Below are 23,824 nucleotides of genomic sequence, written 5' to 3'. Positions count from 1 at the left end.
CACGCCACGCAGCCAGTGAGAGTGGCCTTAGAATCAGCTGCAGGGTGGGATTTGCGCTGAACGTGGAGACTTCCGCCACCTAATATGTTCGTTTGGAAACACGAAAATGTACCTATGTTAAGCGCACAAAATTATGCATAAGGTCATTTGGTACACACGTGCACCGTACCGAAAGCCCTGTACTGAAACGGTCCGGTACGAATACACGTACCGTTACACTCCTAATATATATATATATACAGTACAGACGAAAAGTTTGGACACACCTTCTCATTCAAAGAGTTTTCTTTATTTTCATGACTATGAAAATTGTATAGTCACACTGAAGGCATCAAGGGCTATTTGACCAAGAAGGAGAGTGATGGGGTGCTGCGCCAGATGACCTGGCCTCCACAGTCACCGGACCTGAACCCAATCGAGATGGTTTAGGGGTGAGCTGGACCGCAGACAGAAGGCAAAAGGGCCAACAAGTGCTAAGCATCTCTCGGGGAACTCCTTCAAGACTGTTGGAAGACCATTTCAGGTTACTACCTCTTAAAGCTCATCAAGAGTGTGCAAAGCAGTAATCAAAGCAAAAGGTGGCTACTTTGAAGAACCTAGAATATGACATTTTCAGTTGTTTCACACTTTTTTATGTATATAATTCCATATATAATTCCACATGTGTTAATTCATAGTTTTGATGCCTTCGGTGTGAATATACAATTTTCATAGTCATGAAAATAAAGAAAACTCTTTGAATGAGAAGGTGTCCAAACTTTTGGTCTGTATTGTATATATGTATATATTAGGGCTGTGCAAAAAATCGAATGCGATTTTCATGCGCATCTAATCAGTAAAGACTCTCCTGTATATCTCCAGCACGTGCGTTCAGATCAGGGTTGCCAGGTTTTCACAACAAATCCTTCCCAGTTGCTTCTCAAAACTAGTCCAAAACTAGCCCAATCGCGTTTCCAGGAGGTTCCCCGATTAAAAAATGCTTCCCGGGGTTAAAATATAAATTTTTTTGGCAGGGTTGCCATGGTAAAATTCGCATTTTAGGGGCTAAATATCACGTTATTGGTATTTTCGCTTCGACCTGCCGACATGGAAAAACAACCGCAGACTTAGCAACACCTGTTTTAAATACCTTTATATTTAATGGAGTGGAGGTGCGCTCAGCATATTGGTTAGTATGGCTGCCACTCAAAGCTGTCATGCATATGCTCTGGAACAGAGTAATATCGCTTCCACATCGCAGGCTTTGCAATTAGCAAAACCGCAACATCTCAAATCGATTCGATTGTGATTCGATTAATCACACAGCCCTAGTTTAAAACACCACACAGTTATGAAATAACTGTAAAATGTTTAGTACGTAAAGTAGGGCTGCACGATGTGTCGTTTAAGCATCGATATCGCGATGTACGAATCCACGATAGTCACATCGCAGGATGTGCGATGTAGGCTGTCGTAGTTGATCTGTTATTCATTAACTGTACGGGCCAGCTGCTCCCCGGCCCTTGACGAATGTGATGCGCAGATTAATTGCACAGCTTAACCATCATAGAGTGAAAGTTTTTTCATTGACAGGACTGAAAAACACATGCAAGTTTAACAGGGCAGAGAGAGAGCGCGAGAGAGAGCGCGAGAGAGAGAGAGAGCGCGAGAGAGAGAGAGAGCGCGAGAGAGAGAGAGAGCGAGGGAGGGAGGGAGGGAGGGAGACAGACAGACAGACAGACAGCGAGCGAGCCGTCTTCAAACAACACGAGCGCTGTCTTGCTCTCTCTCCCTCCCGCATATTAATCAATTAACGCGATGGTGTCGATGTTTAAATAATTTAAAATGAGAATGTAAGTGTGCTCACCCCATTTTTTGTTTGTAAGAAAAAATCGCAATATATATCGCAGAAAAATAAAATATCGCAATGTAATTTCTTCCCAATATCATGCAGCCCTAACGTAAAGTATGAAAAGTACAGGGAGTCTCTCTCTTGCCCCCACGCATGCACGCACGATATTATTGTGAATAGGCAATCTCCCGGGCTGGCGATATGACGATTTGAAAAATTACCATATCACCCGACACTAGTTGATTGATTATCATTAATGACAACAGCAGTATTTATAGGCTGCTGTCCCTTTACATCTATGCTGAATTTGATGGCCCAGTATATTGAAAATAAAATAAAAATAGTTGGCCATTTCAAACATTCGCCGCTCTCATACTCCCGACTTCAGAATGTGCAGGCACAACTGGGCCAGCTGAAGAAAAGGAAACTACAAGATGTCCCGATTTGTTGGAACAGCACGTATTGTATGCTGTCAAGTCTTATGGAGCAGAAGCATGCTTTGGGGGCATATGCTGCAGACTACAAATTACCTGTAACCCTCACTTTGTACCAAATGTGTCTAATCGAGAACATATTGACTCTTCTCGCACCATTTGAGGAGCTTACAAAAGAGATCAGCTCTTCCACTGCGACTGCAACAGATGTCATTACCTCAATCGTTGCACTGAAACGTCTCCTAAAACAACGCGGAAATGGATCATGGCGTTAAAACTCAAAATCACTCTCATATAAGCGATTGAGAAAAGGTTCAGCGATGTTGACATGGAGTCCTTGTACTGTCTGGGTATTGTTCTCGATCTGAGGTAATGGCAACAATATAATAATAATTATAATAAGGCTCATAATAACAGGCTACAATCTGTCATTTTTGTCTGTTTAATAAAAAGGAACAAAGATCTATATTTCTCCAACACAGTCAAACAAACAGTATGAGAAATACTTCAAAAGGTGTTACAAACAGAAACAGGAGAACTGAGGAAAGAGAATAGATATGCTGATGGGAATGAAGAGTGCAGAAAAAATACCACGCAGAGCAAGCTCACTGTTGGCGATGCACAATGAGATATTGGATGAAAAATCTAAAGTGATTAAGGATACGGCAACTGTAAGCACTAGAAATGCAGAGCTACCTGTCTGAGGCACAGATACCAAAAAGCAAACAGCCGTTGGTGTACTGGCACACAAATAAGAGCTGCTTTCCTGTGCTCGCTGAAGTTGCGTGAGCGTATCTGTCCGTGCCCTGCACAAGTGTAGACAGTGAACATTTGTTCAGCTCAGCTTCTCATGTACTAGATGAGAAACTAAACATACTAACTTATGACAAAGCTGAAATGCTTTTTTTTGTAAAGAACTCGCATGCACTTTCGAAAAGCCAGAAGTAAACGTCAGTTCTGTAGGCTATAGGATGAATATTTTTTTATTTCACCTTAAAATTACATGAATTTGATTAAAAAAGCACCTGCTGTAGCATCTTTGTTTTACTCTGTGCACTAAACATTATTTGCAATAATTTATTTATATAGTCTACTTTGGTTTTATTTAGTTTCATTCGTAAATAACTTTTTTCTTTACACCAAAATTAAAAACGAAAAACAAATGTTGAATGCTGATTAAGTAAAATCTTTGTATGGAGTGTTCCATGTGTTTTGATTGTGTTGTTTGGATTGTGGAACTATGCAGTTGTTGACTTTAAAATTACATGGTTACAGTTAATGTTTTCATTTAAGGTTTTTAAACCAATTTAAAAACAAAAGCTAAATGCTTTTGTCAGTAGGCCTACCTATGTTTGTATTGGATGTAGCCTACTTACTGCACAGTTACTGCTGTTAATTTCAGATGGTTACAGTTATTGTTTTCAATAGCCAAAACTGTTAAATACCAAATAAACATCGAATATTTGTATCGGAATCAGCCAGTTAGCTTGGTGGGGAAGTCGTGATCTAGTGGTTAGAGAGTTTGACTCCTAACCCTAGGGTTGTTGGTTCGAATCTCGGGCCGGCAATACCACAACTGAGGTGCCCTTGAGCAAGGCATCGAACGCCAAAAACTGCTCCCCGGGCGCTGCAGCATAAATGGCTGCCCACTGCTCCGGGTGTGTGTTCACAGTGTGTGCGTGTGTGTTCACCGCTCTGTGTGTGCGCACTTTGGATGGGTTAAATGCAGAGCACGAATTCTGAATATGGGTCACCATACTTGGCTGAATGTCACTTTCACTTCACTTAAAAAATCGTTATTGGAGTCGGTCATAAAAAAAATCATAATTGTGCACAGGGCTCTAGACTATCATTTTGCACTGGTTGCACTGGTAACTTGGTAAGGTAACTTAACTGAAAAAGTGTTGGTGCTAAAAGTGCTTCACTGAGCTGAAATTTAAACTTAAAACCTCTAAAGAGTTTTAAGGGCTTCAAACTCATCTCATGGTTCAAATAGCAAAGTGATCATATTTTGTTTAGTTTTTTTATTAAGTTAATTTAGAAAAACATTTGGAGCATTTTTTATTCGTTAAATATAAGTTGTAGTTTTTTTTCTTCAAGTAACGACCAAGCTGCCAGCAGCAGACAGTGAGCCTATATTTGATCAATTTAGCCTTCTCAAATCATCACGACTTGCCTAAAATAAAATCTATAAATATGAAACAGTTCAAGCTAGAGCTGAAACGATTCCTCGAATAACTCGAGTAACTCGATTACAAAAAATGATCGAGGCAAATTCCTCTGCCTCGAAGCCTCTTTTAATTTATTTTAAATCTCACGTCAGGTTCTTTCGCAATGATTTTTTTAATGTGACAACGCGTTTACGTCACTCACAAAGCGGAAGGAGACACAAGCGCTGCATCCGAGATCACATACTGCAAGGAGTCAGCAGTGTTTTGATTTGAGGACGCGGGCAAACGTAAAGAGAATGTCGTGGCTGTGTCCATTGCAAGATAGAGCTGGCATACCACAACTAGCGCCCTATGATTTCCGCGATGTAGAAAACGCGGAGGGAATCGCGGAATCCAGTCATAAAAACCGAATTTACAGTTTAACGCGGAATGGCACGGAATTTGCCGAATTTTGAATGAATCAATCAAAATAGGTAATTGCACTTACATCAAATCACGATATTAATTAATATCTGAAAATATTAAGCCGGAACAGTCTGTTTAAATATGAATCCTGCATGTTCTGCGTGTCTCTGTTAATGAATGGCGCAGAAGCGCTTCTTCATTCATAAACACACGGAAGCGCGCGTGACACTTGCTGTGATTTCATCGTCTTTCCTCTCACTAAATAAAGACGTGAACACATGAACAACATCTCCAGAACTGCTCTGACAGCCACTTCATGAGCATTTGACCGTTTGATTTGAGTAAAACTAGGGTCACATCACATACACAGAACTTTAAAGGTACGTCAACCGTCAAAATAAAAGTCCGGTTAAAGACTATTGTTCAGCAGAATGTACATAGCCTGGGCTACTACTACAAAAAAAACAAAAAAAAAAAAACCATTATTTTTCTTTAATGGTTTAATCGCACAACATTTCTTCCATGTTTTATTTTTAATAGTAAATCCCCTTTGTTTACCAAAAAGTTAGGTTTGCTTAATTTTCAATAAATAAAAGATAAATTAAATTAATGTTTTATGTGTTTAATGTTTATTGTGCATCTCAGAAAATGCTTTATTTTAAACCCCAACTGAATGGCACTTAAATGCACTTAATTCATCTGTCAACTTTATTTACATTGTTCACAGTACAAGTACAGACAGAGAAACAATGGGTAGTAATAATTAAATGTTTATTTTTGATGTATGCATTGCATTCTATGCATTTAAAAAATAAAAATTGATTTTTTCTAAAAAAGGAAACTTAGTTGTTCATTTTAAGAGACCTCTTGCATAATTAATATTGCACTTTAATTAAGCAAAAACACATTTTATCCGATTACTCGATTAATCGATGGAATTTTTGGTAGATTACTCGATTACTAAAATATTCGATAGCTACAGCCCTAGTTCAAGCATATAACAATGTTTAAATGTTAGACCTAGATAAATGTGTGCTATATCCAATAGTTTATGCAGAGACGCTTTGCAGGACTGTAGCATTGTTTTTCAGATAAACATGTATGTATAACTTAGCATGTTTCTTAAATATCTGCAAAACTTTTCTTTTTTGGACTCATCCAAGCCCATTTTTGCCTTAAAGCATTAGTTATATACAGGACTTTATCAAATGTAGAAGTCCAGCAGTTGGCACATTTCTATTTTTAGAGTGTCTAGCATGTGTGTTCATGAATGTATTCAAGTAATACAGAAGTGCCCAACACTCTTGTGGTCTGAGGTGCTACTTACATTAGCTCTGGGAAACTTATGCATGCTTTTGCAGCCTAGGTGCTACAGAGGCCCCCCTCCCAATATTATTTTGAACTTTTTAATGCCTCTCTGCATTTATATCGACTGTGACAATTAAAGACAAATTTCCCATTGTACAACCTGCTGAAAAGTTCATTATAGATACATTGTATAACAGCCAAAAAAGGCGTGTTCCTAAATTGAGATGTCTCGAGAACCAATACTATGGTACCCAGTCGGTATAAACATTTTAAAATCTTGTCGGTACTGGATTTTCTTCAGTAGAGTAAGTGCTGATTGACTGGAAGGAAGTGTTTCAGTTGGTCCTTGAAGGGTAAAGAAGAAAAAATGCCTTCAAGCACAAAAGAACTACATGTGTAAGACAGCGAGGACATATTATGAATGTGATTGTGTGAGATTTAAATGAAAGCGAGAAGCTCTGAAAGAACGACTGCTATGCATGGTCACCCACACACATGAGGTTACTGATGGTCTGACAGCTTACAGCTTCTTCATTCGTTCATTCACATAATTTATCTTTATTCCACACCCCTCTGTCCCTTCAATGAAGTCCCTCCCTCAGAAATACGCAGTGGGCTCAGATTGGTTAGCTAGCCCAGTGTGTTGTGATTGGCTAAACCGCCTCAAGTGAACGTCTAAATGTTCCACCCCTCGCCTCGGCAGCATGTTCTCAGGTTGTATTGTAAACAATGGCTTTGTCAATATTGCGTATCAGTTTGAGCCCGATTGAGACCCAGAGAATATTAATGAAGAGGATCCACAGAACCTGTGCAAGCACGGCTCTTAATGGTGTTTTTTTGTTTGTTGTTGTCTCATACTTTTAGATATGCTGTTATAAATGTTGTAAATGCTACTGCTTCTGTTAGCTTTTAATATACGGTTTTATCCCGATTAAAGCTTTAATACAGTACGGCAGCCTGGTGCAGGTCCATGTATAACGCTTCTCATAGCTATGTGAAAATAAGCATATAAATGGAACAATTCATTGTTGGAGATGAGCTGATGATCTGAATGAGAGAGAGATGCATATGTGCAGAGCAGAGACACGAGGAACTTGATTGACAACTACTGGTTTAGAACACTGATTTCGAAACTTGTGAAAAATTTTAATCGTTAGAAGTAGGGCTGTAGCTATTGAATATTTTAGTAATCTTATATTATAAGTTTTAAATAAAGCATTTTCTGAGATGCACATTAAACACATAAAACATTAATTTAATTTATCTTTTATTGAAAATTAAGCAAACTTTACTTTTTGGTACACAAAGGGGATTTACTATTAAAAATAAAACATGGAAGAAATGTTGTGTGATTAAACCTTAAAAAAAAGTTTTTTTTTTTGTAGTAGGCTATGTACATTCAGTATATCTGGCAAATATTGTCTTTAAACTACACCGGACTTTTATTTTGACGGGTTGACGTACCTTTACAGTTCTGTTTATGTGATGTGACGCTAGTTTTACTCAAATCAAACGTTCAAATGCTCATGAAGTGACTGTCAGAGCAGTTCTGGAGATGTTGTTCATGTGTTCACGTCCTTATTTAGTGATACAGCAGACGCTGAAATTACCGCGAGCGTCACGCGCGCTTCAGTGTGTGTGATAAAGGAAGTCGCGCTTCTGTTCAATTCATTAACACAGACACGCAGAACATGCAGGATTCATATTTAAATAGACTGTTCCGGCTTAATATTTACAGTTATTAGTCCATATCCTGATTTGAGGTAAGTGCAATGACCTATTTTTGATTAATTCATTCAAAATTTGGCCAATTCCGTGCCATTCCGCGTTAAACTATATATTCCGTTTTTATGACTGGATTCCGTGATTCCCTCTGCGTTTTCTGCATCGCGGAAATCACATCATAGACTGTAGTATCACATACACAGAATTGTAACGGTAAACCCGTCAAAATAAAAGTATGTGCCAGAAATCTTTTACTATTGTTCAGCAGAATGTACATAGCCCACTACTACTACTATTAAAATGAAACGAACATAATTTTTTAAGGAATAATCACACAACATTTCTTCCATGTTTAATTTTGAATCGTAAATCCCCTGTGTTTACCAAAAAATAAAGTAAGCTTAATTTTAAATAATTAAAAGATAAATTAAATTAATGTTTTATGCCTTCATTTGATAACCAGAAAAATGTAAATACACAGAATTTCTGAAGGGAAAAAACATTTCACATAAGGCTATTTTAAGATTTTTTTTAAAGTTGTTTTTATGCATTTAAATAAATACACATGCTAAAACACCGAATTAGGTGACAATAAAACATATGGTGAAGAAAAAAATAAAACGTTTCATAGGGCCCTAAACGTAATATTTGGCATATTTGTTTTTGCAGTAGTTTTTGGGGGGTTATTTTTCCTGCAAAGATATCGAGATATATATCGTATATCGAGATATAGCAAAATATATCGAGATATATTTTTTGCTCCATATCGCCCAGCCCTAATTGTGACATCCCTACCTAAACAACTTGTATTGGTTTGATGTTCGATACGTGGCGCTAAAGATACAAGCTATTGATATTACCTCTTCAACAAAACAAAAGCAGATTGATTAAAAAAAAAAAACATTTTGGTTGGGTTTTCAAAACTTTTGTTAGAGGCTTTAAAAACCAGCAGTTCAGTCCAATAAGCTCAGACATCACTTAAATGGTTCTGTAATTTATTGAAATCCCTTAATGTGCAATCCAGCATTTTTCTCAAAGATTTCATCTGAGACAACCTCAGTAAGGCGGTACTTGCATGTGTTTTTATCATGTTAGGTTTTTGTCAGTATGGAAGGAGATTATTTTCTGGCACACCCACACAGGCTGACAGAAATGCTGTATTGTCCGTCTGCTTTTTATTTGAAGTAAACATTTTTTTTATTTGCTTTTTCCACTGTCAAGATATTCCTTCCAGTAGATCACTCATGTTGGCTAGCCCATTATCTGTCGGAAAGCCATGTGGTCTAAACCACTATCTTTTGGACTTGCAGATAATATGCATTTAACAGTTGTGAAGAAAGACCCCTGTCACTTAGCCTAATTACATTTGGCCATTACACCAATGCTTGGACAAAGAAGGCCAGGCTGTATAATAGGGTTTTTGTGATCAGTGTAGGGAATGGGAAACCTAGTCTTACTAAGCTAAGATCACGGTATCTGTTGGCTGAGTGTAAAAGGGCCTAGTGCATCAGTCACTTGGCGTCTGAATGGAGGAATTATATTTTTGCTGCTGAAGGTTAGAGAGCATGGTGTCAGGTTTTTCAAGGTTCTGCATTTTTTTTATTGTGAAATTGTATGTGTGGTTTGGCCTACATAGTGAAGGTGTGGTTACATTAGAGAAAGTTTTATATGCAGAAAGTCAATATTGTAGTGATGTACACTGTATAATATATTTTTGAGAAGTCATACATAAAACAGGTTATTGGAGTTTCACAAGAAAATACTATTTCCATTTCCTACTTTTTTTGTTTGTTTAATTCAGTGCATTACTTGCTGTTTCAGTGTAATTGTGTATGAAGTTTACTTGCAATTTTCTGATTGAAAATTGTTTTATGTTGGAAGCACAGCTCATAACAGAAGTCAAATCTGCATGACCAATTGGAACCAATTGCTAAATCTGCATGGGCTGGGTATCAATTCACATGTCCCGATTCAATTCTTTTTGGATTCGAAAGCTCTCGATTCGATAAGATTCTAGGTTCGATTCTCGGTTTTATGTATTTTTGATTATGAACAGTGAATATAGTTTTAATACAAATGCTATTGATATTTGATCAAATGAACAGTAAACATCCTAATCAAATGATAAACCCTTTTATTTTTTGGCAAACAAAGTGCTGCACAACAGAGGTTAAATGTTAAAAAAAATGTAAAAAAAGCAATAGGGCTGCACGATAAATCAAATGCGCAAATAATAATAAATTAAAATAATAAAAAAGCACATTGTTTGTGGTCTGTATAGCCTGCATTAAAATGAGGTTTGCAATGATTGCACCCGAAGGCACGGGTTGAAGACCCAGTCAGTGACATCACGATATGCTAATTTGTTTAAATTCATACCTACGTAATCACCGTCACCAAAATTGTACATTTTTTATTTTTTTACATTGAAACTTGAAAAAAAAATATAAACCTACCTAGCGACCCCTTTTTAGAAAAAATTTACTATTACTGCAAACCAAAATATTTTTAAGGATGGCCTTAACTTTTTTTTTTTTTAATAACAACTAATAGCTGGAAGAGCTTGTTTGTACTTCTCAAAAAAAAAAGAAGAAAAAAAAAGAAGTGGAAGACATGGGCTTTCTTGGACATCATTTGAATTTGTTTAGTTTCAGTGCAACCGTACGGCTCATTCACAGACTAACAGCCATTATTCTGACATCATCATGCTCTTTTGTTAAATGTGTAGGTGGACTAACACGTCTCTTCATCTTGAAACTAGCTTAATGTAGGGCAGCTATACTTCTGCCTCGCTGCACTTGATAAATACCAACACGTGGTTTGGAGCTAAAACCATATATTCTCCGAATGGCTTCTTTAAACGTAACTTATCTCTCTCCAAGATTCAGCAGCTTCCTTAGGCTAATCCAAATGGCTCAGTTCCCTAGTAAACAAGGTATCTGATTGAGATCGACCATAGCTTGGTATTTCTCCACTGCACAATAGTTGCAAGCACACATTGGAGATGGGGTGTCAGTACAGGCTGCATGTTTCCAATCAAGTGTTTGTGTGTTGGTATAACATGGGAAATCAATAATCTTTAATCAGTAAAATGAAAGACTGCCATTAGTCGTAAATTCATAAAGTCTTTTGCCTTCATGCTGACAATTTTAATTGTGCAGGTTTATTCTGATGTTGTTAGACATTCCCTGTTTTTCTGCTCATGAAACATTTTTTTTATTTAAAATGTAAAAAATAGTTGTGGTGCTTATTTTTGGGGAAACCGGTCACAATTTTCTTTTCAGCATTCTTTGTTAAATAGAAAGTTTAATGAATAGCATTTATTTAAATTTGTCATATTTTGTAAATTTATATATGTTTTTACAGACACTTTTGATAAATTTAAGGTGTCCTTCCTAAATAAAAGTTTTGTTTTAAAAAAATCTTGCTCAAAACTTTGAATGATAGTGTATCATGGCTTCTACAAAAGAATATTACAGAAAAATAGAAAAACAGTTTTCAATATTTATAACAATAATAAATGCTTCTTAAGCACCAAAACAGCAGATTAGAATGATTTCTGAAGGATCATGTGACACTGAAGACTAGAGCATGTGTAATCAAATAAATGCAGCCTTGGTGAGTATTGGGGCTGGGCGATATACAAAAAAAAATGATATCTCGATATTGTCAAAATTTTTTTTACGATATTCGATATATATCTCTATGCTTGCATTTGCATTTAAATAATAAAAAATAAAACATGATTTTCTTTTGCCCATTAAAAAAAAAAACTATTTAGATTAAACAGCTAATTTAAGCAGTTAAAAAATCTAGACCAAGAGATCACTTACTGCTTTTTATTAAATGAATACATGTAGGCCTATATGTAACTGAAGCAGTAGAAATTAAGTAACAGTTACAGAAAGTGCATTCTTCTTTTTAGTGCATGCAATTCACAATTTAAACTATGCAACTGGGATAAGTATTTTATTTAATTTTTTTTAACAAGTTTTTAAGCTAAGAACACAAGTCTGTCAACTGTCTGTGGTTTTAAGAGAAGCTCTGTGGCATGAAACTATGTTCCTACTGACACTAAAAACCCTCTTAGATGGGGAGCTAGTTGCTGAAGCACATAGCTATTTCTTATATATAAATATATATAAATGAATACCAAAGACTTTTGCATTCTCTCTGTCTATATTATGGAAACTGGTAAACATATCAGTGAAATTCCCCAATAGTAATTCCAAATGGCCATAGCCTATGTTTCTCTATTCAAACATCAGCGGTCGAGTAAGTGCATTTATTTTGCGATCACAAACGCAAACAATACAGTTGAGATCTCACGACAGAACACAGACCGGCTGAACAACGCTTTCATTAGATCGCTCAATTCCAGCTTGTTAGTGTTTTCAGATTATCGTCAGCGGCTCTTCCGCAATGAGGAGTGAGCACGTGCGCATGGTTGCCAGATTGCTTAAAATAAGCAAACACCGGGAAGAAAATGTATCCTTGTAACAGTGGAGCTCTGATTCGGAGATTTAAACTCTTGTTATCTGGCAACCGCTATCATTACAGCTCTCGTAGTAGAGGGGCGTAGAGCAGTCAGCAGTTACAGGTTCCTTTTTTGGACATTCGGTGCGTTCTTTTGGGAAAGTATGCTTGAATTTGAAATATTCGATATTCCCGATATATTCAAATTGTACATCGTCAAAATTATTCCGATGTTATCGCTAATATTCGATATATCGCCCAGCCCTAGTGAGTATAAGAGATTTTTCCAATACATACCAACAGTATAGCTTCATTTGCTTGATTGGTATCACACTTTACTTAGACACATGCAGCTTAAAATGTTTAATATATAAAACATTCGGGAATCCTTAATTTTCACACATAAAAACGAGCCAAACCCAAGAGGTGTCATGCAGTTTTGCATTGCAGCACTCACGCTCTGATATATAATTTCACACATTGGGTCCAATTAGTTGCAATAATTATGTCCTCAGCTCTCTTTTAGGCCTTTTGTTCGCTCCTGTCCAACCTTTCGACCATTGTGCCTTCTCTAATCTTTTTCCCTCTGATAAGCAGTTTTTAGCGTGTGCAACCTTATCGAGTTTTGCCTCCGTTGACCTTCATCAGTCCCACACGTCTTTTCTGCCGGTCTCAGATGACCCAATTAAACCCTTTCTCTAATTCTGCACCATCGTTCTCACTGGATTCACTCTGGACCGCTAAAAGGGTGAGAGTCAAGGTTCAGGAAAGGGCATCTCCATGGTGAAACACTGATGTGTGAGAAAAATATGCTTTAATGATAGTCTAGCCAGAAAGTAAACGGAGACACTGCCTTATGAATCAGTCATACCGTTGTAAATGGGCAGCAGTAAGAGAATTTGATAGAGGATTCCTTTTAGATGTGTTTCTCCTCCATCCAGATCCCCCAAGATGAGGCTGAAAGAGATCCCTTTGTCTAATATTAATAAGACACTTGTGCTCCTCTTAGAGAAAATCTTTAAAATTAAAGTTTTGAAATTATAATTTGATAAGAATATAAGACAGTTTTATATTCCTTTTGGAGCTCTGTACATGCTTAATAGTATTATTACTGCTTTTTGCAATGGATTCAAATGATTACGTTTTTCCAGAGGTGTTTTTCTGTTTTCAGTTCACTGCTGAGACTGAATCAGAATGCAAGCAGTACATTTTGACAGCAGAATTGACAAAAAGTGTACAAAGAAAGAAATACATTTGGGCTACAGACCTGTCAATTCACAAATACAGGAGCAGTGGATTGTAAATGTATGTTTTTGACAGTTATAAAAAAACATTATCAATCAAAAGTAATTGCTTCTGTCATTCCTCTGAAGCCAGTAAGTTGTTAGAGAATCACAAGGTTATATTTTCATGTCATACTCTGCAAAAATACTTTTTGATTTTGGACTTCCAAGTCAGCACTTCCTTTTTCATTCAAGTAGCAGCAAAGCTTTAGGTGCACCAGAGTAAAATTAGTTTAAAGATGCATTTAAATTAGCCTTGTTGATAATTTTACAGTGCAGATCACCTTTAGCCATTGCTTTGGCATTCAGAAAGACTGTTTTCTTTGTAGCAGCCTGTTACCTTGATAAATAAAACTGGCAAGCTGATGGAAACTGGTTCACACCGACTTCCGGATGGCTGACCAGTCAAATTGGAATCAATGAGACTTGGACAAACATTCTGTAAGAGATCCACGAGTGGTTAAGTCTGATACTGTACTTCAACAGTGAAACTGATCGCCACTGAGCTTGTTTAAAGACTGATAGGTCCTGTTTCCTCCTGTTTTGTAGATGTATTTTTTCAGTGATTCGGTCAGGGGTTATGGGGTTTAGGTGAGTGGTTGGCGAGAATAGGCAGAGCTGTGCTGTGTTTCTGGACTAATTTGGGATTGATAGTGTTTTTACTTCAAATGTTATTTAGTAACTTGCATTTTTGACTACGTTCATATGCTTTCAGTGATTTGATCGGAAAGGATTACAAAACGCATTTTGTATGTTTGCTTTATTTTACAAAATCACACATCTTCTTTTTTGCGGATTATATCTTACTCCAAAAAAATAAAAATAAAATAAAAATAAATAAAATGATTCAGCTGTTCGATCGCACTAGCGCCTTGCGTGCACTGCCCCCGCCCCCCACATATTCTAGTAATTCAAACTTTCATTGCAGTCTGTTTATTATCAAAATAAAATACATTCAACCAAACATATAAAAGGTTACACTGGTCAGTTTAATTAGGCTGTAGTATAACGGTCCACTCTGCTGTGATGATCTTTACTGTCTATATGCAAATGCTTATGATGTACAAGCCTAGTTTACATTATAAATAGTAGTTTAAGATTCAAATACATTGGAAATATGGAAACATTTGGATTTGTGCCGAATAAGACGTGAGCAATAACCTCCAACTACTTACTGTGCAGTTACTGCCGTTAATTTCAGATGGTTACGGTTATTGTTTTCAATAGCCAAAAGCCAGTTTGGCCTATTAAATACCAAATAAACATGTTTATGCACACTTTCCTTCTTTCTTGTTTGTTGCTTAAAGATAAAAAAAAATCTGAAATCGGTATTGGAATCGGCCAGTTTGCTTGTAAAAAAATCGGTATCGGAATCGGCCATGAAAAATCATGATCGTGCATCCCTACTACTAACATTTTATTCAGACTAAAACCCCTTTATTTCATGTGAGAGTGTTTGAGAGTGGCTTTTGCACATCCTCTCATGCCGGTGACTGCATGCCGCTGAAATAGACCTATTTAGCTGCATTAAGGTTAACGATTAATCGATTAATTGATAGTTAATTTAAATGACGATCGATCATGGAAATTAGCGAAAAATTACATTTTTTTTTTAAATGATTAATGTACCCTGATATCTGAACTCTTTCCATTTTTATTTTGATAAACCTTAATGTCACCTTAACTCAACAGGATGATCTTCTCATGATGAATTGAAACCAGTGTCTCATGTTCTGCATTTGGACAAACAGTTGCTTATTTTTTCAGGAGAAATGGAAAGTTACTGACATGTTTACAATCCAAACATGATTTATTTATTGACCCTTCATTGCTACATGGCACCAAGTAACAGTTTTTTTTTCCTCTTTATGTCCAGACTGTAGAGACTGCTAAGGGTTCATATTGGAACAAGACCTGATCACATGGTAAGCCAAGAAAAGATCTCTTGTTCTTTTCTAGACTGCAGCTATTTTTTTTGTCAACTTCAAGGCACCTTGAACTAGTGTTGTCAAAAGACCCGGTACTTCGGTACCTCGGTACCAAGTCGGTACTAAAATTTTTTAAATGTGACGGTACCAGGTTTCTTTCAGTACCGGTAGTACAGAGGTCCCGTTCAAACCCGGTTCAGCGCTATGATTTCCGCGAAGCAGAAAACGAGGATGGAATCTCAAAATCCAGTCATGAAAATGAAACTTACATTTTAATATGGACAGTCATGGAATTTGTCAAAGTTAGCATAAATTAATCAAATCAAATCTCCATATGGACCAGTATCTGTAAATGTTAAGCCGCAAAAGTTGTTTGAAATATGAATCCGTGTTCTGCACGTCTCTGTGTGAATTAATGAATGGCAGAGACGTGCGGGTTTGTCTGCGAGAGTCTGACAAGGACTGAAAAACACATGCAAGTTTAACAGGGCAGAGAGAGAGAGAGCGCGAGAGAGACACAGAGAGAGAGAGCGCGGGAGAGAGCGCACGCGCGCGAGAGAGACAGAGAGAGAGCGTGCGAGAGAGAGACAGAGAGTGCGCGCGAGAGAGACAGAGAGAGACAGAGAGCGCGCGCGAGAGAGACAGAGAGAGAGCGCGCGAGAGAGACAGAGAGCGTGCGAGAGAGAGAGAGAGAGAGAGAGAGAGAGAGAAAGAGAGAGAGAGAGAGAGAGAGAGAGAGAGAGAGAGAGAGAGAGAGAGAGAGAGAGAGAGTTCGCGCGAGAGAGACAGAGAGAGAGCGAGCTGTCTTCAAACAACAGGAGCGCTGTCTTGCTCTCTCTCGCTCCCGCATATTAATCAATTGACGTGATGGTGTCGATGTTTAAATCATTTAAAATGAGAATGTAAGTGTGCTCACCCCATTTTTGTTTGTAAGAAAAAATATCGCAATATATATCGCAGAAAAATAAAATATCGCAATGTCATTTTTTCCCAATATCGTGCAGCCCTACTGGAAAGTCAAAGGACCTTGAGGTGGGAATCGAACTCTGATGCTCTGAGCGCAGTTGCACTCTGTCGACGCACTAAACATAAAGCTATTGGCGCTTTTTTATTTAAAGTACAATTTTATAATTTATTTTTAACCTAACGGTAATATTAAGATGATTGAGATTTTAGTAGAATTTATAAATGATTGACTTCTATTTTTATTTTTAATTTCAACAAAATTAAAATATATATATATAAATATATATATATAAATATATATATATATATAAAATTGTGAAAAAAATTATCTTTGTGTCTTCTCTTTGTGCAACATAGTTGTAATATAAGGGCCTTTTGTACCGCCGGAACCTTTTTATAGTACCAGCACTAATCGTGGAACAATTGTGGAATAGTACCGCCGGAACTAGGTGCGATTTTAGTACCGGACTGCCTTTTTTGGGGAACCAAATTAGCTCCTACTCCAGAGCAGGGTCTGACCAGCACAACTGGTACTACCTGTGACGTAAGTAGACATTGATTGGCCAGATGCATTCAAAAATGCTCTCACCCGCCATGATTTAAAACGCTGTGTAACATACTGTAAACATTGTGTCAACTTATTTTGCAAGTATGGTGAACAGCGATAAATGTACGGATGCTGAAGTGCACTGCCAGTTGCCGTTGGAGATTCTTAGTCCTCCTTTCCATTCGTTCAATGGCTTTATGTATACGTCGACATTCCATGTCCATTATTGTGAAACCCGCGAGACACAACAAAAACACAGATCCGATCATAGCGTCCTCCATCCTCCTGTTGTTAACATTGTTCTTCTTTGTTTAACGTTGTTGCTGTCACCAGTTTACGTCACTGTCAGGTGCCAATGCAACCGTTCAAGTTGGCGCAAAATCGTTCCAGTACTTTAGTACTGTACATTTAGCTCTTTAGTACTACATTTAGCATCCCTAGTTAAACTAACTCCCTAGGTGCTGTTGCGTAACCAAAAGTCAAATTAACATGTTCCTGTTCCATAGTAATTCATTTTGTTCAGTCAAGACAAATACAGGCTAATTATCTGTAAACATGGAGAATAGCCTTTTTGCATCATGCACTACATAAATGGCTCTACTCAAGCTCGCCTTTATATTGTTTCAGAAATGTTCTACTTGAAATGTGTTTCTGTAACAAAGTTCGGAGCTTGTCATGCATAGTTTGAAAACTAATTATGAATGGTAATTAACGTGAGTTCTTGAGTGCTTGCCATTTAAGGGACAGCAGTTTTGACTGCCTCTTTTTGAAGCTGAAATTACCTGTATTTTACTCGAGTAGTGGCAGTTCAACCTGTCAGTCTGAACCACTTCACAAACCCCCCAGAGACCCCTAAACCCTTCACAAGAATTGCCTCTCAGTTTGCCTGTTGACTGTTCTCTTGATAATTCCTCTCCAACAGGGTGTATTGTTTCAGGTATTAAGGTGTGTGAGTTTTGAGCGCTTTCTAAACCAAGCTTCATTCAGAACTGTAGAAGGATGGACAAGTTTGATCAATCTTTGCTAAAGCAATTTTGGCAGTGAAATGGTTTATTCTTTTGGTCTTATTATGGTTGCTTTTGAAATCACTAAATTCTATATATAATATTGAACCACTATTAATGCTATTTTTCACTCCAGACCCTTTTGTCATTCTTTCTTGAGAGTGTTGCCATAGAAACACTGAGAATAGAGCAGATAGTATTGTGGCAGAGATTGGTTTGGCTCTAAGCTGGTGGAGACTGAAAGAAAATAGAGGCCTAATAAATCTCTTAACTCCTGTATTGGTTACAGGCCTTTTACAACATCATGGGCTAAAATGACAACTTAAGGTGTGGCGGTGCGGGTGAGTGAGATTCAGGGCTTTTATGTATAATCATACCCATTTTTGGACATGTTCATCATGTGGCGATCCAGAGCTTGTCTGAAAATATCTGAAATGTAACAAAAGCCAATATATTGCACTTACAAAGAAAAGATACACATCTGTTGCGAGTTGTGAAGGTGCTGTGTAGGATCGGAGACAGAGGAGTTTGCTTTGGTGTAGCCTCAATCCATCATGTAATCTGTGTCCACAATTCCTTTACTTTAGCTGTACAAAAATATTGAATTTCCATGTTTTGGCTTCAGGCAAAAAAAAGTACCCTGTATGGTTACGACATCAGCTTTAGAAAACAATATCAGGCTTACCTTTGTCTAGGTTGTTTTTACAAGATCAATCTTTTAGAGATTTAACCGTGAAAGGGGGGCCTAGGTGATACTTTAAGACCCGCTGCTTTTATAGAAACAGCCTTGCTCACTTTCATTAACTATTTATTATGTTTATTAAATGTGAAAATACGTACATTATTAAAATGCAGATGAAAGGTTATAGCTTAATCCAGTTCTGGCATTTATCAATAAAACATCAACAAATCATGTCAATCAAGTGCTAAGGGTGTTCTAGAGATAGAAAAATGTAGTTTTGTTTTCAAACTCAACTAATGGAGGGCTGGGGTTTTCTGAACAACTAGTTGACTAATTGACTAATTGATAACTACTGTATAATTAGGTCTGGGAACAGGGAATTTTAAGATTTGTTTTAACTGTTTTTATATTTGACATCCAGTCTTAAAGTATAGCATGACGCATGAAAAAAAAAAAAAAGATGCAATCCATAAACGAAAAGGGTTTCATACTGACAGTGGTTTGCTATGCCAAATCAACCAGATGGCATTCATTTTACATGAGGATTGGCAGCTTCTGGGTGGATATGGCCGCAATCGTTTGTCAATGGGGTCAACTTTATGAATGTGAGGAGCAACTACTAATGGGAGCATTGGGATTCCACACTCAAGACCACTAGGACCAGATTTTTTTTCTGTGTGAATGTGATTTAATAAATGTTTTCATAGTGCTTTGATTACTCATTTTAAAATGGCTCATTTTAACTTGACTTTGTGACAAACTTTAGCCGCAGGCACAGTTTTGAAAATGCCGGAGATCGTGATAATTCCCATTTCTTTCATGTTTTTTTTACCATCAACGTTTTTTCGAGGAATCGTGACAGCCCTAATTGTTAGAATATTTCACAGTTTTAGCCTACTTTCCCCCATTTTCTCTATCTTTGATCGAATCAGTGCAGCATCGGTAAGCATAGCTTGATAAGATGCATCTTTCAAAAACATTTTACAGACCCCAAACTTTTCAACTGTAGTTTTGTCATACAGTCTTACAAGCATGACTGTTGATGTCACACAATCTGCCTTTGACTTAACCAAGATCTCATTGGGATCATATCGTACAAACTGACATGCAACAAACACAAAATAATTAAACCATGTGAACTGGCTAAAAAAAGTCAGAAGAAATGTAGATCGTCTTGCCAACTGTTCTCATTACTCAACCATCTGGACCATCCCTAGTTTTTCATTTTGCTTTTGCTCGCTTCATAAAGCCCAGTCCCTGATGCTATCATCTCCCCAGATTATTTAGCATTAAAGGGATAGTTCACTCTCAAATTAAATTTTTGTATGTTTTAGCTTACCTCAAGGACATCCAAGATGTAGGTTTCTTTTTTTCCACAGTGTTTCCCATTTTGATATTTTTAGGTCAAACCGTTCTTGTCTGTGACTCATATAATGGAGGTCTATGGTCACCACCTCAAAGAGCATGCACAGAGGAGTCCAAATTAAACAATTCCCCATCATAAGTACACACTGATGACCTAAGACATGAAACGAGCGGTTTGTGTAAGAAAACGAACAGTATTTATATCGTTTTGACCTCTTGTACACAACCACATCCAACTGATCTGTGGGCGCGAGTGCTTGCTGATGTGACGTGCACGCGCGCTCTGGCTTAGTCTGCGCAAGCGCGGAAAGCGCCGGAAGTGATCTCTCGGGCGTGTACATCACTCATTGTTTACACTTACTGTCTATGGTTTACACAGAGATTTCGGAAGTGTTACCTTTCACTGTGAAGATCTAAACATATTTAGACGTACAGGAAATTGCAATTGAAGACGAGTTCAATATATCTGTAGGAGCCATAAGGCTATTAATAATGTTACTTAATGTCACGGCTGTATGTAGCTAGCGTCTGTACTTCCCCCTGTGGTAAAGGGAAAGAATTGCACCCCTTTTGGGGACTTCCTGAAGGTAGCCATCTTAAACAGGAAGTGATGTGGCAAGGGAGAGGGGAAGGGAGAAAGTTTTTTGACCTACATTACACCACACTGTTTGTTTTTGAATTAAGAGTTTTGTTTCCAAGTTTTCACTTTTTTTGTTACAATAAATTTCAAGTCTGGTTAAAACAGGTGTAGCGTCAAACATACTTTCCCTCACGGAAGTGGCTTAAGAAGGAAAGGAAGCCACTACATTAAGTCAAAAAACTCCCAAGAAGGACATGCAGGCATGCGGTAGGCCCAGTGAAGGCCTACATTCAGAATGATCAAGCCATGTGTGGCAGGCATCGACAGTTTTCAAAGGATTCTGAAACTCATCCAATGTGTGAGTAAACAAGGGTGAACTTATTTCTAAGAGCTGTGGTTGAGAATTTTGGCTTTGATCAAAGCATGGTACATGAAGTTAATGCTTACGTGTACATTGTGGCCTGTTGATTCCATGGAAAGCTGGATACTTGGTTGTGCTTGTTTGTGTCAAACATGGCTGATGAAATGTCCAAAAATGAAAAGGATGAAATTGGACAAAGCATTGGATCCCTCAGTTCTATGCGTAGGGGAAAGCTTGGTGTGTGCACACGTAGGATGAATGAAGTAAAGGCTTTGCTTGCTGATGGTTGTGATGTGGAATCAATAAAAAGAAGTGCAGAGACATTTTATGTCACTTGGAGAATTTAAATCTGCCCATAGTCTTGTGCAAGAACAACTATCTGATGATATCAGAGAAAATGAACGTATTGACTGGTTTGAGCCTAAAATGGCTACATTTGAGAACTTTATTAGTGAATATAACATGTGGAAAAATGTTCAAAACGATCCACAAACACTTATCGAGCCAAGTGCTAGTGTTTCGAATGTGTCCAAGAGGTCACATAAATCTCGTAGTTCTCACAGCTCAAGTATATCATCATCGGTATCATCAATGAGGATAAAAGTAACTGCTGATAAAGCAGCCCTTCTTGCTCGCAAAGCTGTATTAAAACAAAAACATGCCCTTGAAATGGAAAAAGCCGCTTTGAATACGAGACTGGAAACAGTAAATTTGGAATGTGACATAGCTGCAAACGATGCTAAACTGAAGGTCTTTAAAGACTTTGCAACAACAGCAAGTCCAAGTCTACAAGTTCGATCTGTTAATTCCCAGCAATCTTTTGAACCTAAGGACGAAATGAATGAGTATCTTGAAAAGTAAGGCGCCGAGAATTCTAAGACATCAACGAAACAGGATCATAAATCACCAGGACCCTCGCCATCTTTTGAATTTGTTCAACTTGGAGCTATCCCGAAAACTCCGTTGCAAAGAATGTTTCAACCTCCAAAACTCAACCAGGTAGCACATTGAAAGTCCAATGTTGAGGAGGCGACAGCAGTAACATCTGATAATCCTGCTACAACTTTTCAAAATCCATCTGTTAGTTGCACAGACGTGGGGCTTACAAATATGAATCTTTCGAATGTGGTGCGGAGGCAAAATGACATTGCTGAACTTCTGGTCTTGCAGCAAAAGCACACTTTACTCCCTTCTAGAGAAATTCCAGTGTTCGATAGAGATCCACTAAATTTTCGCCCTTTCATGATAATACAGACAATAATAGGGATAGACTTTACTATCTTGAACAATTTACTTCTGGCCAGTCAAAGGAACTTGTCCGAAGCTGCTTGCATATGGATACTAGAAGGGGTTATGGTGAAGCTAAGAAGCTCCTCAAATGTCATTTTGGTGATGAAGGGAAAAATCACCAGTGCTTAAATGGAAAAGGCCCTGGGCTGGAGTAATATCAGGACCGATGATGCAAAGGCACTTTATTTTGAGAGGCTGTTGCAATGCTGTGGAAGACCTTCCTAACATGCTTGATCTTGATTTGCCTTCCAATCTTAAACAGATTATATCCAAACTCCCATATAAACTACGTGAAAGGTGGAGAAGCATAGCATGTGACATTCTTGAAAGAACACACCGTAGAGCCAAATTCCAGGACATGGTTGCCTTTATTGAAAAACAGGCAAAGATACTTCAAGACCCTCTCTTCGGCAATATTCTAGACCCTACTTCTGCTACAAAGTCATTAGGGACGAGACAGGGTCTCGTCCTTTCAAGTCCGGGAGTAAGAAAAGCTTTGCTACTTCCATATCACCACTGATATCCACTATGAAAGAAATAAAGATCCATGAGGCTATAGGTGTTGCATTACAGGCTCCCTGCTTGTTCTGTTCTGGCAATCATTCATTGGAAGCATGTTGTCAGGAAAAGGACTATGCTTTGCATGTCTTCTAAAGGGGCATATGAGCAAAGCCTGTAGAAAACGTCTGGATTGTAAGACTTGTCACAGAAGCCACCCAACAATTCTCCATGTCGAAAGTATGCACCTCAAAGAGCAAGACACTTCCCAGAAGGATAAAGGTTGCAGTAACTTAATTACAATTGACATGGTGTCAGCAGAACAGGCGGAGCCAGGCGCTTTAGACTACAAACTTGCTATTTTGCCAGTGAAGATTAAGGCCTGCAATGGGAGTAACATAATAGAGACTTGTGCTTTTCTTGATCCAGGAAGTTCTAAAACTTTCTGTACAGAAAGTCTAACAGAAAAGCTGCATGTGAGAGGGAGGAGAACAGAAGATCTACTCAGGACTATGGGACAAGAAAGACCAATATATACATACAAGTTGGATGGGTTGGAAGTAAGTAGCCTTGACATTAACAATTTTTTGCCCCTGCCAGAGGTTTTTACTCAAGCTTCTATACCAGTTGGTAAAGAAAACATTCCTACTCAAGAGGACATTCAGCACTGGCCATATCTCAAAGAGATCAGTTTGAATTCCATTGAAGCGGAAGTCGTCTGTTGATTGAAGTTAATGCTCCAAAGCTTATAGAGCCATGGAGGGTCATTAATAGTCAAGAAGACGGACCCTATGCAGCCCTAACTCAATTGGGATGGCTTATTAATGGACCATTGGGCAGAAGCCCATCTATAAGCAGAAATGAACAACTAAAGGTGTCCTGTAATAGGATTTCAATTTCTAGCATGGAACAGCTCATCCTGAGTCAGCTGAATCATGATTTTCCTGAAAAGGTATGTGATGAGAAGTCT

The 23,824-nt window shown here is 37.9% G+C and overlaps 1 protein-coding gene across 2 annotated transcripts in view; it reads left to right on the top strand.

The window, feature by feature from the left end:
* Window positions 1–23,824, top strand: part of tbl1xr1a (TBL1X/Y related 1a) — a 70,213-nt gene that overhangs the window by 6,710 nt on the left and 39,679 nt on the right. Inside the window, exon 1 of one of the 2 annotated variants that reach the window (XM_059538290.1) lies at window positions 15,519–15,558. The exons of the other annotated variant lie outside the window; for it this stretch is intronic. The gene's annotated coding sequence lies outside the window, so the exon portion shown is untranslated. Of the gene's footprint in view, window positions 1–15,518; window positions 15,559–23,824 lie in introns of those variants that run through there. 2 annotated transcript variants of the gene reach the window in all.

Source organism: Carassius carassius, chromosome 44, assembly GCF_963082965.1.
Source record: "Carassius carassius chromosome 44, fCarCar2.1, whole genome shotgun sequence".
NCBI classification, from domain to species: domain Eukaryota; kingdom Metazoa; phylum Chordata; class Actinopteri; order Cypriniformes; family Cyprinidae; genus Carassius; species Carassius carassius.
This window is presented reverse-complemented; position numbering and strand designations above follow the sequence as displayed.